The sequence below is a fragment of the Gorilla gorilla genome, chromosome X (assembly GCF_029281585.2).
Source record: "Gorilla gorilla gorilla isolate KB3781 chromosome X, NHGRI_mGorGor1-v2.1_pri, whole genome shotgun sequence".
Taxonomy (NCBI): Eukaryota; Metazoa; Chordata; class Mammalia; order Primates; family Hominidae; genus Gorilla; species Gorilla gorilla.
The window spans coordinates 50,973,279-50,987,909 of record NC_073247.2 but is presented as its reverse complement, the minus strand read 5'-3'; positions in this window follow the sequence as shown (position 1 = coordinate 50,987,909).

Sequence of the window (14,631 nt, the reverse complement as noted above, 5' to 3'; positions counted from 1 at the left end):
CCTCTGGCAGAAGTGGAACCACAGCCTCAGCCTTCGTTCCCCACAGGCCTGCAGCTGCTTTTAAGTGCTGAGGGTTACTCGTGCCACCCGGAGAGGAGAGGGTCAGGCTGCCTGCTTCTCAGCCATACAAAGGGAAACTGCTTGTTCTGCCTAGTCCCTGGACAGTGTTGACTAGATGTTGATACAAAATTCCTCAACCAGGTTCAGAATTTTAGCCCTTAACACAATTTGCCTGAGTGTTACTTGCAGACATAGTGACATTTCACCTTAACATTTTAGCATCTGTCTCTTAAAAACAAGGATGGACCCCTACTTAACCACAATGCAATAATCCACACTATAATATGCAGAGCATATTTAAATTTTATAGCTTTACGGCTGTTTTTTTTTTTTCTTCTTGTTGGAGGGGGAAGTCAGGATTCAATCAAAATTCAAGTTTAGTTAACTCCTTTGATTAATATTTAATCTAGAAGCGTTCCCTGGCTTTTTGTCTTTCATGACATGGACATTTTTGAAGAGTCCAAGCTCGTCGCTTTTCAGAATGTCTTTAAGTTGGATTTGTCTGTTTTCTCGTTAGATTTAGGTTAAACATTTTTTGACAAAACAACTTCACAAGAGATGTTGTATTCTTAGTGCATCACAATGCGAGGCACATGATGTCACTTTGTTCCAGCATTGGTGGTACTAAGTTCGGCCACTTGGTTAAGAAGTTATCCGCGGAGAAGCTGCGAGGATGCTGGAGTGAGGCGTGCGGCTGTAAATTGGCCTCTGGGCCGGGGGCGGGCTGGCTCCCGGGAGGCCGAGCGCATCTGTTGGACTGTGCGAAGAGAAGAAAAAAAGAGATCGGCCAGAGGAAAGGAACTAACCGAACATTCTTCCTCCCTTCCTTGCAGAGGGGAGTGGTCATCTACACTAAAGCAAAGGTTCCTTATCACAGGACGAAAATTTTCCTTGACCATTAGGTGCTTTTATATTCATCTCAAAAACAAAATTCTGAACTCAGGACTTGGCAAATTCAATACAGAGGAGCTCCTAGGATTCCAGTTATCCTGCCAACTTCTCCAGGAAGAAAGAAACAACTTGCATGGGTCTTCTGCTGTTTGCTTAATTATAAAGACATCATTTTGCAAGCTGAAGGCTGAGTTTCATTTTAAACAGGTGCTTAGGTGGTGGTATTCGTGAATACTTTTCATTCCAAGCAAGAAGACTAAATAAGTAGCAAGTATGGATGACTTCAGGGTTTAAAAAAAATGTCTTCCAGTTTCAGCCACTACCATGATAAAGCACAGTAGAGACTGCAGCAGTAAATTCCAAGTATGTGTTTCTAATTTGACGTGAAAGATACTAAAAAATTATATATTTAAATCCTGGCTCATCCTGTGACATAGATTTACTGAATAAGAACAAAGGCCCAATTGAAAACAAAAACCTAGGTCGGGTACGGTGGCTCACGTCTATAATCCCAGCACTTTGGGAGGCCGAGGTGGGCGGATCACCTGAGGTTGGGAGTTTGAGACCAGCCTGACCAACATGGAGAAACCCCGTCTCTACTAAAAATACAAAATTAGCCGGGTGTGGTGGCGCGTGCCTGTAATCCCAGCTACTTGGGAGGCTGAGGCAGGAGAATCGCTTGAATGCCAAGGGGGCGGAGGTTGCAGTGAACCAAGATTGCACCACTGCACTCCAGCCTGGGCGACAGAGTGAGACTCCCTCTCAGGGGGGAGAAAAAAAAAAACTTTGGACATAGAGGAGTCGGCGGCAGAGAGAGGAGGATGAGAGAATTTTCCGTAGAACTCCTTTTCCCTAAGAAAAAGAAGCAAAAATGCCTCGTGCAGTGCCATCTGACTTTATGGTGTTTCACATTATATAGTTACATTTTTTGTAAATTCATAATATTAACTATTTTCCTGCAACCCAAGGTGGATACTTGGATGTTTTATTTTATTTTGTTTATTTATTTATTTTTGAAGTGGAACCTCACTGTGTTGCCCAGGCTGGAGTGACTGGTGCGATCTCTGCTCACTGCAATCTCTGCCACCCGGGTTCAGGCGATTCTCCTGCCTCAGCCTCCCAAGTGGCTGGGATTACAGGTGCGTACCACCACACCTAGCCTGATTTCTTACTTTAGATATTAGGTGTAATGTTAGGCTGAAAAGGCTGGGACTCAGGTACTTTCCCCAGGTGGGACTGAACTTTCTCGTCAGAGAATGGGCCTCAGAAGCAATGTTCCCAAACTTGTGGTTGGGTCATTGTAGATTCAGGGTGTGGAAAAGAAACCTCAAACAAGAAAAATAATTACAATAAGAAATGGATTTTCTTTTTTTCCCACAGCAGTTATAGGTTATAAAGAACAGACTATTGTAGAAAACTGTCCTTGCTTCCACATCAGCAGAGGACCATTGTATGTTTTGTCAGGTCTTTACATAAGAGTGAAACCTTTATTTATGCTTCTTTGTGAGTAGAGAATAAATTTTAAAACTAATTAGATGAAATTAAGAACAGAGAGTATTGGAACATCTCTGTGTTTTCCGGAATGTCTACTCAGATCCACGAATGCTGTGATGCTGGGAACTTAGGGCAGATTCACCAAAATTTGAGAGTGATAGAAATGGCCCAAAATGGGAAATGTTGAGCACCCTTACTGATTAGTGAGATTGGTCAATCAACCCATTGGAAATGGGTAAAAAATACTTTTAGTAAAATACATATTATATATAAAATATTTCTTTTTTTGAGGGCAGCTACTGAGTCAGTGATAAAGCATAGTAGAAATAACTTTGGTTAAAAGTAACTCAAATTTTTCTCTAAGTAATCTACCTACTTCCTGATGTTTTTCTTTAATATTTTGGAATTGTTCAAGACAGAATGGAGCCTACATATATGGGTTCCACTAGTATGTTGAAAATGTCATATCATGGAGAATTTGTACCTTCCAGGTGTCTGTTACCCACCTTCTCTGTGTACTTCTGGCATCTTTTTTGGTAGGATCATTTGGCAGGGGGTAGAGTACCTGTACTTTTGGCACCATTGAAACCAGCTCTGGCTCACTTGTTTGAATAGCTATCAGACTCAGTGTCTCCATATGCTTTATATTTTTTCAGTCCACAGTTGAAAGAACCAGTGTTTAATGCTCTTTGAAACTGTTTCTGTATCTTCCATGGTTCAGACCAGATGCATTTAACAAAATGAATATATTCAAAAAAAAAAAAAAAAGAAGTTATCCGCCTGGTTTCTCCATTGTAAAGTTACCTTTTCCCTTCAAATAATCCAGGGGGAGCCGCCTTGAGAGTGTATGGATATTCTATTCTCCAACAGTTTTGTTTTATTTTTTTTGAGACAGAGTCTCGCTCTGCTGCCCAGGCTGGAGTGCAGTGGCATGATCTTGGCTCACTGCAACCTCCATCTCCCGGGTTCAAGCAATTCTCCTGCCTCAGCCTCGCTAGTAGCTGGGATTACAGGTGTGTGCCACTATTCCCGGCTAATTTTTGTATTTTTCATAGAGACGGCGTTTTGCCATGTTGGCCAGGCTGGTCTCGAACTCCTGACCTCAGGTGATCCGCCTGCCTCGGCCTCCCAAAGTGCTGGGATTATAGGCATGAGCCACCTCTCCTGGCCTCTCCTTCACCTAATAGTTTTGATATCTGTGGATGCAAATTCCTTAATGACAAAACTGGTGATTATTTTTCCAGTGCTTTCTGTTTTTTTCCAATAAAAACAGCAACTGTTGGCCAGGTGCAGTGGCTCATGCCTGTAACCCCAGCAGTTTGGGATGCTGAGGTGGGAAGATCACCTGAGGTCAGGAGTTCGAGACCAGTCTGGCCAATATGGTAAAACTCCATCTCTACTAAAAATATAAAAATTAGCCAGGTGTGGTGGTGTGTGCCTGTAGTCCCTGCTACTCGGGAGGCTGAAGCAGAAGAATCGCTTGAACCCCAGAGGCAGAGGTTGCAATGAGCTGAGATCGTGCCACTGCACTCCAGCCTGGGAGACACAGCAAGATTCCGTCTCAAAAATAAATAAATGAATAAAACAAAAAACAAAAACAAAAACAGCAACTGTTGAAAAGTGATTGAATATGCATTGAAATACTAATGCTTTATGTAGTGATTTACATACAAGCCTATTGTACCTTTAAAATGAATATTCATTATCTGTGTTCATTTACACCCCAAACATTTTACAAATATGGCTTAAAAATATATAGTATAGCCATTCCTCCAAAGGAAAGTGGCATAATTTTTAGATAACCCTTTTAAAATGCGGAGCTTCCAAATATGGATGACTGGTATACTGTTGTAAATCAGGTCAGTATAAGTTTGAACTAATAAATCAGCAAGCATGTATTGAATGACATTTTAGGCCTATGCTGCCAGATGCTCCAATGTCCTAAAAGAAATAGAAGCTACCGCTCCTTTTCCACAGAAGCTTTCAGTACTTACAGACTGTCTCACGTAAGTTACTTGGTTTTGATCACCTATTGCTGTATAACAAATCACCGCCAAACTTAGTGGCTTAGAACAACAATCTTTTCTTTTACTCCCAAATTTACCATTTGGGCAGGACTTCATAGGGACAGCTCATCTGTCCCATGCATCACCAGTGGGGATATTTCAGCCTAGGGCTTGGAGGATCCACTTTGAAAATGGCTCACTCACATAGCACATTGATGCTGGTTATTGGCTGGGAGCTCAGCTGGGGCTGTTAAGGGGCCAGTTTCTCTCCATGTGGATCATTCCACAGGGTGCTCAGGCTTCCTCGCAGTATGGTGGCTGAGTTCCAGGAGTAAACGTAACAAGAGAATCAAGCAGAAGCTATCGGGTAGGCAGAATTCTAAGATGGCCCTAATGACCCTCACCCTTGTATAATCTTCCCTTGAGTGTGAGTGGAACCTATGAATATCATTAGACATTATTCCCATGATTACATGACAAAAGAGATTTTGCAGATGTAATTGAGGTTTTGAGTCAGTAGATCTTACGATAGAGAGATTCCCCAAATGAGCCTCCCCTAACCACAGGAACCATTTAAATCTGGGTCTAGAGGTCAGAGACCGGAATTCAGAGATTCAAAACATGAGAGGGATTTGACGTGAAGGATATTCTCCACAGCCGGCTTTGAAGATGGATGGCAAAAAATGCAGGCAGCCCCCAGCTGACCAAAGAAACAGAGATCTCAGTCGTATGACCATAAAGAACTGAATTCAACCAACAATGTAATGAGCTTGGAAGCGGGTCCTCACCTCGACTCTGCTCCTCCAAGAACTCAGTCCAGCTAACACCTTCATTTCAGCTGTGTGACACCCTGTGCAGAGAACCAAGTCATGCTGTGCCCAGAATTCTGACCTACAAAACCATGAGCTAATAAATAGGTATTGTTTTAAGCCTCTAAGTTTGGGGTAATTTGTTGCATAGCAATAGAAAACTAACATAAGCTATACTGGTTTTTATGGACTTAGCCTCAGAAGTCAACATGACATCACTTTTTCCATAGCCACAAGGCCACCCAAATTCAATGGAGGGTAGATAGACCCACTTCTCAAAGTTATACTTCAAGAAGAGCATAGGAGCTGGGTGCAGTGGCACACACCTATAGTTCCAGCTACTCGGGAGGCTGAGGTAAGAGGATTGCCTGAGCCCAGGAGTTTGAGACCAGCCTGGGCGACAGAGCGAGATCCCATCTCTAAAAATACTTTATTGATGGTTTGAGATCTGGTCTCACTCTGTCGCCCAGGCTGGAGTGGAGTGGCACAATCACAGCTCACTGCAGCCTCGACTTCCCAGGCTCAAGGGATCCTCCCACCTCAGCCTCCCAAAGCATTGGGATTACAGGTGTGAGCCACTGTGCCCAGCCACACACACACAATATATATATACACACACACATATATGTATACATATATACACACACACATATATGTATACATATACACACGCATATATATGTATACATATATACACACACGCGTATATATGTATACATATATACACACACACGTATATGTATACATATATACACACACGTGTATATGTATATATACATATGTGTATGTGTATATACATATATGTTTATATGTATATACATATATGTGTATATGTGCATATACATGTGTATCGCACATGCATACATATGTGTGCATATATGCATGCACATATGTGCGTGTGCATATATGCATGCATATATGTGTACATATGCATGCACGCATATACGTATATGTGTGTACACATGTATGTGCACATACATGTATACATATACACGTACATATGTATGTGTACATGTATGTATACGTGTGTGTACATGTATGTATACGTGCGTGTACATGTATGTATACGTGCGTGTACATGTATGTATACGTGCATGTGTACATATATGTATACGTGCATGTGTGCATATATGTATACGTGCATGTGTGCATATATGTATACGTGCATGTGTGCATATATGTATACGTGCATGTGTGCATATATGTATACGTGCATGTGTGCATATATGTATACGTGCATGTGTGCATATATGTATACGTGCATGTGTGCATATATGTATACGTGCATGTGTGCATATATGTATACGTGTATGTGTGCATATATGTATACGTGTACGTATAGATGTATGTGTATATCTCATTTTACAAAGGAGGCATGAGGCCTTGAGATCATGTCATCTGTCATGGTGACACAACGAATTCATGGGAAACCAGGAGTAAGTTTTCCTATTTCTCACCTCACTCCTCTACACAAATTACTGTAACTTCTGATGTGTTTATGTCTTTCTAACTATGTAGTTAAATTCCTTTAGGCCAGGGAAGAAATCACCAAATGAAATAGTCCTTCTCCCTCCAAACCTTTCTAACATGTTGACTGGGTGTGACCCAAATTGAACAAGACAAGGTCTGCCCACCCAGAGGGGCATTTTACAGAAAATTTAGAAAAATGGAGGTACAGACGATGTGTATTTAACTTTCCTGGTAGACGCTTGGCTGTGCCTTTGTATAACATATGCGTCTAGTAGACATTTGTTGATTGTTATAATCATGACAAATGTGCCAGACCTACACTAGAAATAGAGGGTAAGATATTATCTTGGAACTTGGCCAGCAGTTGAAGGTATACTTAGAGGTAAAAGGGTCTCCAAGGTGGATTGAGAAGATACAGGGCTAGGATTCAGCAAAACTGTAGAGGATTTTACGTGTCTGAAGCAAAGGTAGTGACGAAACAGCTTTAGGATTAGAGAACATCAGTAATGTTGTCCAGCGATTACCTCTCCTCACAGGTAAATTAGTTCTGCTGTACAGTTCACTGTGCTTAATAGATGAGACTGAACAGCTAAAGATTTATCATTATTTCAAATAATATTTATTTGCCATTAATGCTTTTGGCATTTCTACTCTCAGCGCTGCCTTACAAACGTGAAGCTGTCAGGTCCTATGTGACTCAATCACGAGACATGGCTGGCAAGTTTACTGTTATCTTTCAAAGGAAAATGCCGAGAGAAGACAAGTAAATACAACGATGGCTTCATCCCTTTTCCCAGTTGTGAAAAATGTGCATCGCACTCTTTCTTCTAACCAAGATTCTCGATCACAGTTCCTACGAAATCCTGCTTGATGGGAACGACCCTGGACCTACACAAATCTTCAGTGAAGTCCAGTGCAGCAGACCATAGAGGTGGCATTATTTAATTTTAATTGTTCTTTTTAACTTTTCATTTTGAAATAATTTCAAGCTGAGAAAACTTAGAAAAGTCTAAAACAGGTATAACAGAGAAAGAAATGCTCAAAAGAGCTCCCATATACCCTTCACCTAGATTTACCAACTGTTAACATTTTGCCATATTAGCTTTACTCTTCTCTCTAGCCAAAGGGTATTGGTGTTTTTGTTTTTGTTTTTTTCTTCGAGACAGGGTCTCTCTGTGTCACCCAAGCTGGAGTGCGGTGATGCAATCATGGCTTACAGCAGATTCAACTTCCTAGGCACAAGTGATCCTCCCATCTCAGCCTCCCAAGTAGCTGGGACTACATGTGTGCCACCATGCCCGGCTAATTTTTGTATTTTTTGTAGAGACGGGTTTTGCCATGTTGCTCAGGCTGGTCTTGAACTCCTGGGCTCAAGCCATCTGCCTGCTTCAGCAAAGTGCTGGGATTACAGGTGTGAACCAGCACCCCTGGCCCTTAACAGTATTTCTTAAGAGCATCAGTGTGTATTTTCTTTTTTCTTTTCTTTTCTTTTTCTTTTTCTTTTTTTTTTTTTTTTTGAGACGGAGTCTGTCTCTGTCACCCAGGCTGGAGTGCAATGGCACGATCTCGGCTCACTGCAACCTCCACCTCCTAAGTTCAAGGCGATTCTCCTGCCTCGGCCTCCCAAATCTCCAGCTGGGATTACAGGTGCCTGCCACCATGCCCGACTAATTTTTGTCTTTTTAGTAGAGATGAGGTTTCGCCATGTTGGCCAGGCTGGTCTCGAACTCCGACTTCAGGTGGTCCGCCCTCCTCAGCTTCCCAAAGTGCTGGGATTACAGGCATGAGCCACCATGCCTGGCCTCAGTGTGTATTTTCTAAGCATATAGATTTTTGTAAACTTTCTTTTACATTATCACAATACACCCATCAAAATCAAGACATTTAACATTGATATAATACTGTAATCTACAATTGGTATTCTTATATGACCAATAGTCTCAATAATGTCCAATATAACAATTTTGTTTTTCTAGTCTAGGATCCAGACTAGGATTACACATGGCATTTAACTGTAATGTCACTTTAGTCTCCTTTAATCTAGACCAGGTCCTCTACCTTACTTTGGCATTCATGACCTTGACATTTGTTTTATTTTTTTGAGACGGAGTCTCGCTCTGTTGCCAAGGCTGGAATGCAGTGATGCGAACGCAGTGATGCAATGTCAGCTCACTGCAACCTCCACCTCCCAGATTCAAGTGATTCTCCTGAGTAGCTGGGATTACAGGCGTGTGCCACCACGCCCAGCTAATTTTTGTATTTTTAGTAGAGATGGGGTTTCACCATGTTGGCCAGGCTGGTCTCGAACTGCTGACTTCAGGTGATCCGCCCGCCTTGGCCTCCCAAAGTGCTGGGATTACAGGCGTGAGCCACGGCGCCCAGCCGACCTTGACATTTTAGAAGAGTTCAAGCCTGCAATTTGGTAGAATGCCCCTCAATTGGGGTTCATTCAATGTTTCCTCATGACTACTTCTATGATCTGAGTGTTTATGCCTTCCCCCAAAATTCGTAGGTTGGAACTTAACCAACCGCCAAGGTGATATTAAGAGGTGCGGCCTTTGGGGAAGTGATTAAGTCATGAGGGCACCACCCTCATGGATGGAATTAGTGCCCTTATAAAAGAGCCGGAAGGAGCTTGTTCATCCCTTCTGCCATGTGACGACACAGAGAGAAGGAGACATCTAAGAAGCAGACAGTGAGCCCTCACCAGACACTAAATCTGCCGGCACCTTGATCTTGGACTTCCTGGTCTCCGGAACTGTGAGTAGTACCTTTCTGTTGTTTATAAATTACCCAGTCTAAGGTATTTTGTAATTGCAGCCCAAATGGACTAGGACAGCTACCTTCAGGGTGTTCATTTTTGGCACAAACACTACAGCAACGACATGTCCCCAGTGCCTCACATTGAGAGGCATGTGATATCTGGTTATTAGTGATGTTAAGGTAGTGTTCACCAGGTTTCTCTACTGCTAAGTTAGTATTTTTCCCTTTATAATTAATAAGTAATTTGTGCAGAGATACTTTGAGACTATGTAAATATCTATTTCCTCATTAAATATTTAACCTGCTAGTTTTAGCGTACATCAATGATTCTTGTCTGAGTCAGTATCACTCTAATGATTGCAACATTATATTTTTTAAGTGATTTTCTGTCTTGTGGTTTAAAACAATAAAAATCAGAAATGTATTTCATTAAATTTGCCATGGAACACTGGCCAACATTTACAAAAACATACCTGCTTTTGAATTATGGCTGTGAAACAAAACACTTAGGATTTGAGTATTTTATGAAACTTTTTTTTTTTTTTTTTTTTTTTTGCCATGTCCTGTACTGACTTCCTGGAATATTTAACAGCCATAATTCAAAAGCAGGTATGTTTTTGTAAATGTTGGCCAGTGTTCCATGGCAAATTTAATGAAATACATTTCTGATTTTTATTGTTTTAAACCACAAGACAGAAAATCACTTAAAAAATATGAAATATGGCTGTGAAACAAAACACTTAGGATTTGAGTATTTTATGAAACTTTTTTGTTTTTCTCATGTGAATACAATGGCTGAGGGCTGTATGGTTATCCAGCATCTTCCAGTAGCTACAAGAATGTTAGTTAAGTGTATTGTGTATCTCAGTTTCTCTAGCTATAAAATGCCCCTTGTCATTGTAGTCTGGTCTCCGTCCCCCAGTACAATGAACTGGCAGGAGGGAATGGGTTGTGTTCAGCCCCCATTGAACCATGGTTTCCTCCAATCTTTTGTTTTGTTTCTCTGTCTTATTCCAGATTAAAGGGGACTACCGGCTGGACGCGGTGGCCCAGGCCTGTAATCCCAGAATTTTGGGAGGCTGAGCGGGGAGGATTGGTTGAGCCCAGGGGTTCAAGAACAGCCTGGGTAACAAACCGTGACCCCATCTCTACAAAAAATACAAAAATTAGGGCCAGGCGTGGTGGCTTACTCCTGTAATCTCAGTACTTTGGGAGGCTGAGGCAAGTGGATTACTTGAGCTCAGGAGTTTGAGACCAGCCTGGGCAACATGGCAAAAACCCTGTCTCTACCAAAAATACAAAAAAATTAGCTGGGCATGGTGGCATGGGCCTGTGGTCCCAGCTACTGGGAGGCTGAGGTTGGAGGATCGCTTGAGCCTGGGAGGTGGAGGTTGCAGTAAGCTGAGATCATGCTACTGCACTCCAGCCTGGGTGACAGAGCAAGAACCTGTTTCGAAAAAAATAAATAAAATAATAAAATAAATAAAAATTTTTTAAAAAAAACAACAAAAATTAGCTAGGCATGGTGGCACACACCTATAGTCCCAGGTACCTGGGAGGCTGAGGTGGGAGGATCACTTGAGCCTGGGAGGTGGAGGCTGCAGTGAGCCATGATTGTGTCACTGCACTCCAGCCTGGGTAACAGAGCAAGACCCTGTCTCAAAAAAGAAAAAAAAAAGACTATTTAAATAGCCTGCTCTTTATCAGACTTTCTCCCCCATAGATTTAGCATTCATCAGTGATTCCTGTCCAAATCAATATTTACTGTCCAATCAATATTTACATATACATATACATACATATTATATATACATATATGTACATATGTATATAAACATATACGTATATACATATATACGTATACATATACGTGTACATATACACATATACATATGTGTATATGTATATGCACATGTACATAGATGTATATATGTATATGCGCATGTACATAGATGTGTATATATGTGAATATATACATATACGTATATGTATATATGAATATATACATATACATATACATATATGTATATATAAACAAATGTATTTGTGTATACATATGTATACACATATACATATATACATATATCAGTCAGCATTCTAATATAAGGAATACCCTCCCTTCTCTCCCCATTAAGTTGCTTATCTACTTATTATCAATATGGTCATTTTATTCACTGGGTTGTAATCTATTCATTTTATTTCATTTTATTCAGTGGGTTATAATCTATTACTGTCCTCTTAATTTTGATGTTGAAATTGGCCCAACTTTGGACAGTGGGAGCCCCTTGAAGCTGTCTCCTTTGACCTTCTGGCATTAAAACTACACAAAATGGTCTACTCGTTGTAGTAGTGCTGTTTCCTTCCTTATTTATTCCATTCTGTCTACTCCTACATCTTATAATTAGCTTTATTGTTTTCTGGTTTATATTTCCTATGTTTCTCGTTATAAAAGTAAGAAGATACAGGTTGAGCATCCCAAATCTAAAGGCTGAAATCCAAAATGCTCCAAAATCCAAAACTTTTTGAGACATGACACATGAAGGAAATGCTTACTGAAGCATTTCCAATTGTGGAATTTTAGATTGGGGATGCTCAACCAGATTCCAAAGTCCAAGAAAACCTGAAATCTGGAACACATCTGGTCCCGAGCATTTCAGATAAGGGGTAGTCAACCTGTATATGCATGTTTCCTTATTTCCCCTGTCTTACACAAACAGTAACTACAGAATACTACTACTTTTTTCTTTTTCTTTTTTTTCTTTTTTTTTTTGAGACAGAGTCTCACTCCAGACAGGGTTGCCCAGGCTGGAGTGCAGTGGCGTGATCTTGGCTCACTGCAGCCTCAACCTCCCGGGATCAAGTGATCCTCCCACTTCAGTCTCCCAGGTAGCTGGGACCACAGGCATGAGCCACCACGCCCGGCTAATTTTTGTATTTTTTGTAGAGACAGGGTCTCCCAATGCTGTTCAGGCTAGTCTTGAACTCCTGGACTCAAGCGGTCCTCCTGCCTCAGCCTCCCAGGCGTGAGCCACCGCGCCCAGCCAGTGGTATTCTTTCTAAAAATGTATAACCTGAATTTAATCATTAGCAAACATCAAACAAACCAAAACCGAGGGACGTCCTATAAAATAACCGGCCAATACTCTTCAAAGGTGGACTGTGTCAGATGAAAGGAGACTAAGAAAACATGGTATCACAATGCGTGCTCCTGGACTGGACCCCGGTCTAGTAAAAGGGCATTAGCAGGACAACTAGCAAAATTTAAACAAGGTTTGTTCCTGTTGCTTGCAAGAAACTGGCTAGCACTATCAATGGCACAATGCTGGGTCCAAGCAGAGTTCCTTGAGTTTAGTGCTAAGATTGTAGCTTATATTTATTAAGCATTCACAAACTTTGTGTTCTACTGAATGCTAACTTTTATAGACCTGGGGTATTACTACCCCCATTATATAGATTAAAAATGCTGATTCAGAGAGATTAAGGGGTTTGCCCAAGATTGTTCAACTTGTAAGTGGTAACGCAGTGAACTGAATTCACCTGTATGACTCTTGATGCATTTTACTCACAATGCTTTTTACTGATGGCCTTCCCCAACGACTGTATTTTCCGAAGAAAACACAGAATAGTCAGTCATTCTGTCATGAAAAGGCTAGAAAAAAACCACCTGTGCCCAAAGTTGGAAGGCTTAATGCCACTGTATGACTCAGTCGGTATGATCATTGACCCTGGTTCCTACATGGAAAATTGTTGGTTTGATCATCCATTAAAAAGTTAAATTTAGGCCGGGTGCGGTGGCTCATGCCTGTAATCCCAGCACTTTGGGAAGCTGAGGCGGGCAGATCACTTGAGGTCAGGAGTTCAAGACCAGCCTAGCCAACAGGGCAAAACCCTGTCTCTATCAAAAAATACAAAAATTAGCCAGGCGTGGTGACGCACACCTGTAGTCCCAGCTACTCGGGAGGCTGAGGCACGAGAATCACTTGAGCCCAGGAAGTGGAGGCTGTAGTGAGCCAGGATCGTGCCACTGCACTCCAGCCTGAATGACAGAGCAAGACTGTGTCTCAAAAATAATAAAATAAAAAAAAATAAAAAGTTAAGTTTAGAGTGTGGCGCAGTGGCTCACACCTGTAATCCCAGCACTTTGGGAGGCTGAGGCAGGCAGATCACTTGAGACCAGGAGTTCGAGACCAGCCTGGCCAACATGGTGAAACCCTGTCTCTACCAAAAATACAAAAATTAGCTAGGCATCGTGGCAGGTTCCTGTAATCCCAGCTACTTGGGAGGCTGAAGCAGCAGAATCACTTGAACCTGGGAGGCAGAGGTTGCAGTGAGCCGAGATTGTGCCACTGCACTCCAGCCTGGCTGACAGAGCAAGACTCCATCCCCCCAACAAAGTTAAGTTTAGGCTGGGCGCGCAGTGGCTCGTGCCTGTAATCCCAACACTTTGGGAGGCTGATGCTGGAGGATTGCTTGAGCCCAGGAGTTCAAGACTAGCCTGGGCAACATAGAGAGACCCCCATCTCTACAAGAAATAAGCCAGGCGTGGTGGTACATGCCTGTGGTCCCATCTACTTGGGAGGCTGAGGTGGGTGGATAGTTTGAGCCCAGGAGGTTGATGCTGTAGAGCTGTGATTGCACTACTGCACTCCAGCCGGGGCAACAGAGTGAGATACAGTCTCAAAAAAAAAAAAAAAAAAAAAGCAAGTTTACAGTTTCCATATTACTTGGTATCAATGAAAATGGATTCAGATTATTCCTTCAAAAAAACACATAACCAAAGAAAATAAAAATCAATTCTATATTATTCCTAATAGAATTAGGCCATAAGCAATATCTACATATGCAGAATCTCAGATATTTTATAAACCTGGAATAGTCCACCAATGAGATGTAAAGTGATTGGGTTTTCTCTTTGTCAGTGGAATCGTCTGCCATGAGTCTGCCTTTTCTGCCTCTCACACAAATCGACACTGTGATTTATGTTCCTGAACAAATTAGACTTAATTTAAGAGCAAATCATCAGCAACAGGTATAATAATCTTGGCAGAACATTTATTTTAATGAATTGCTCTCTGCCTAACATAGATAGAAGGATGCTGATGCCATTTACCCTATATGGATTAGTGCTGTCATGTAAT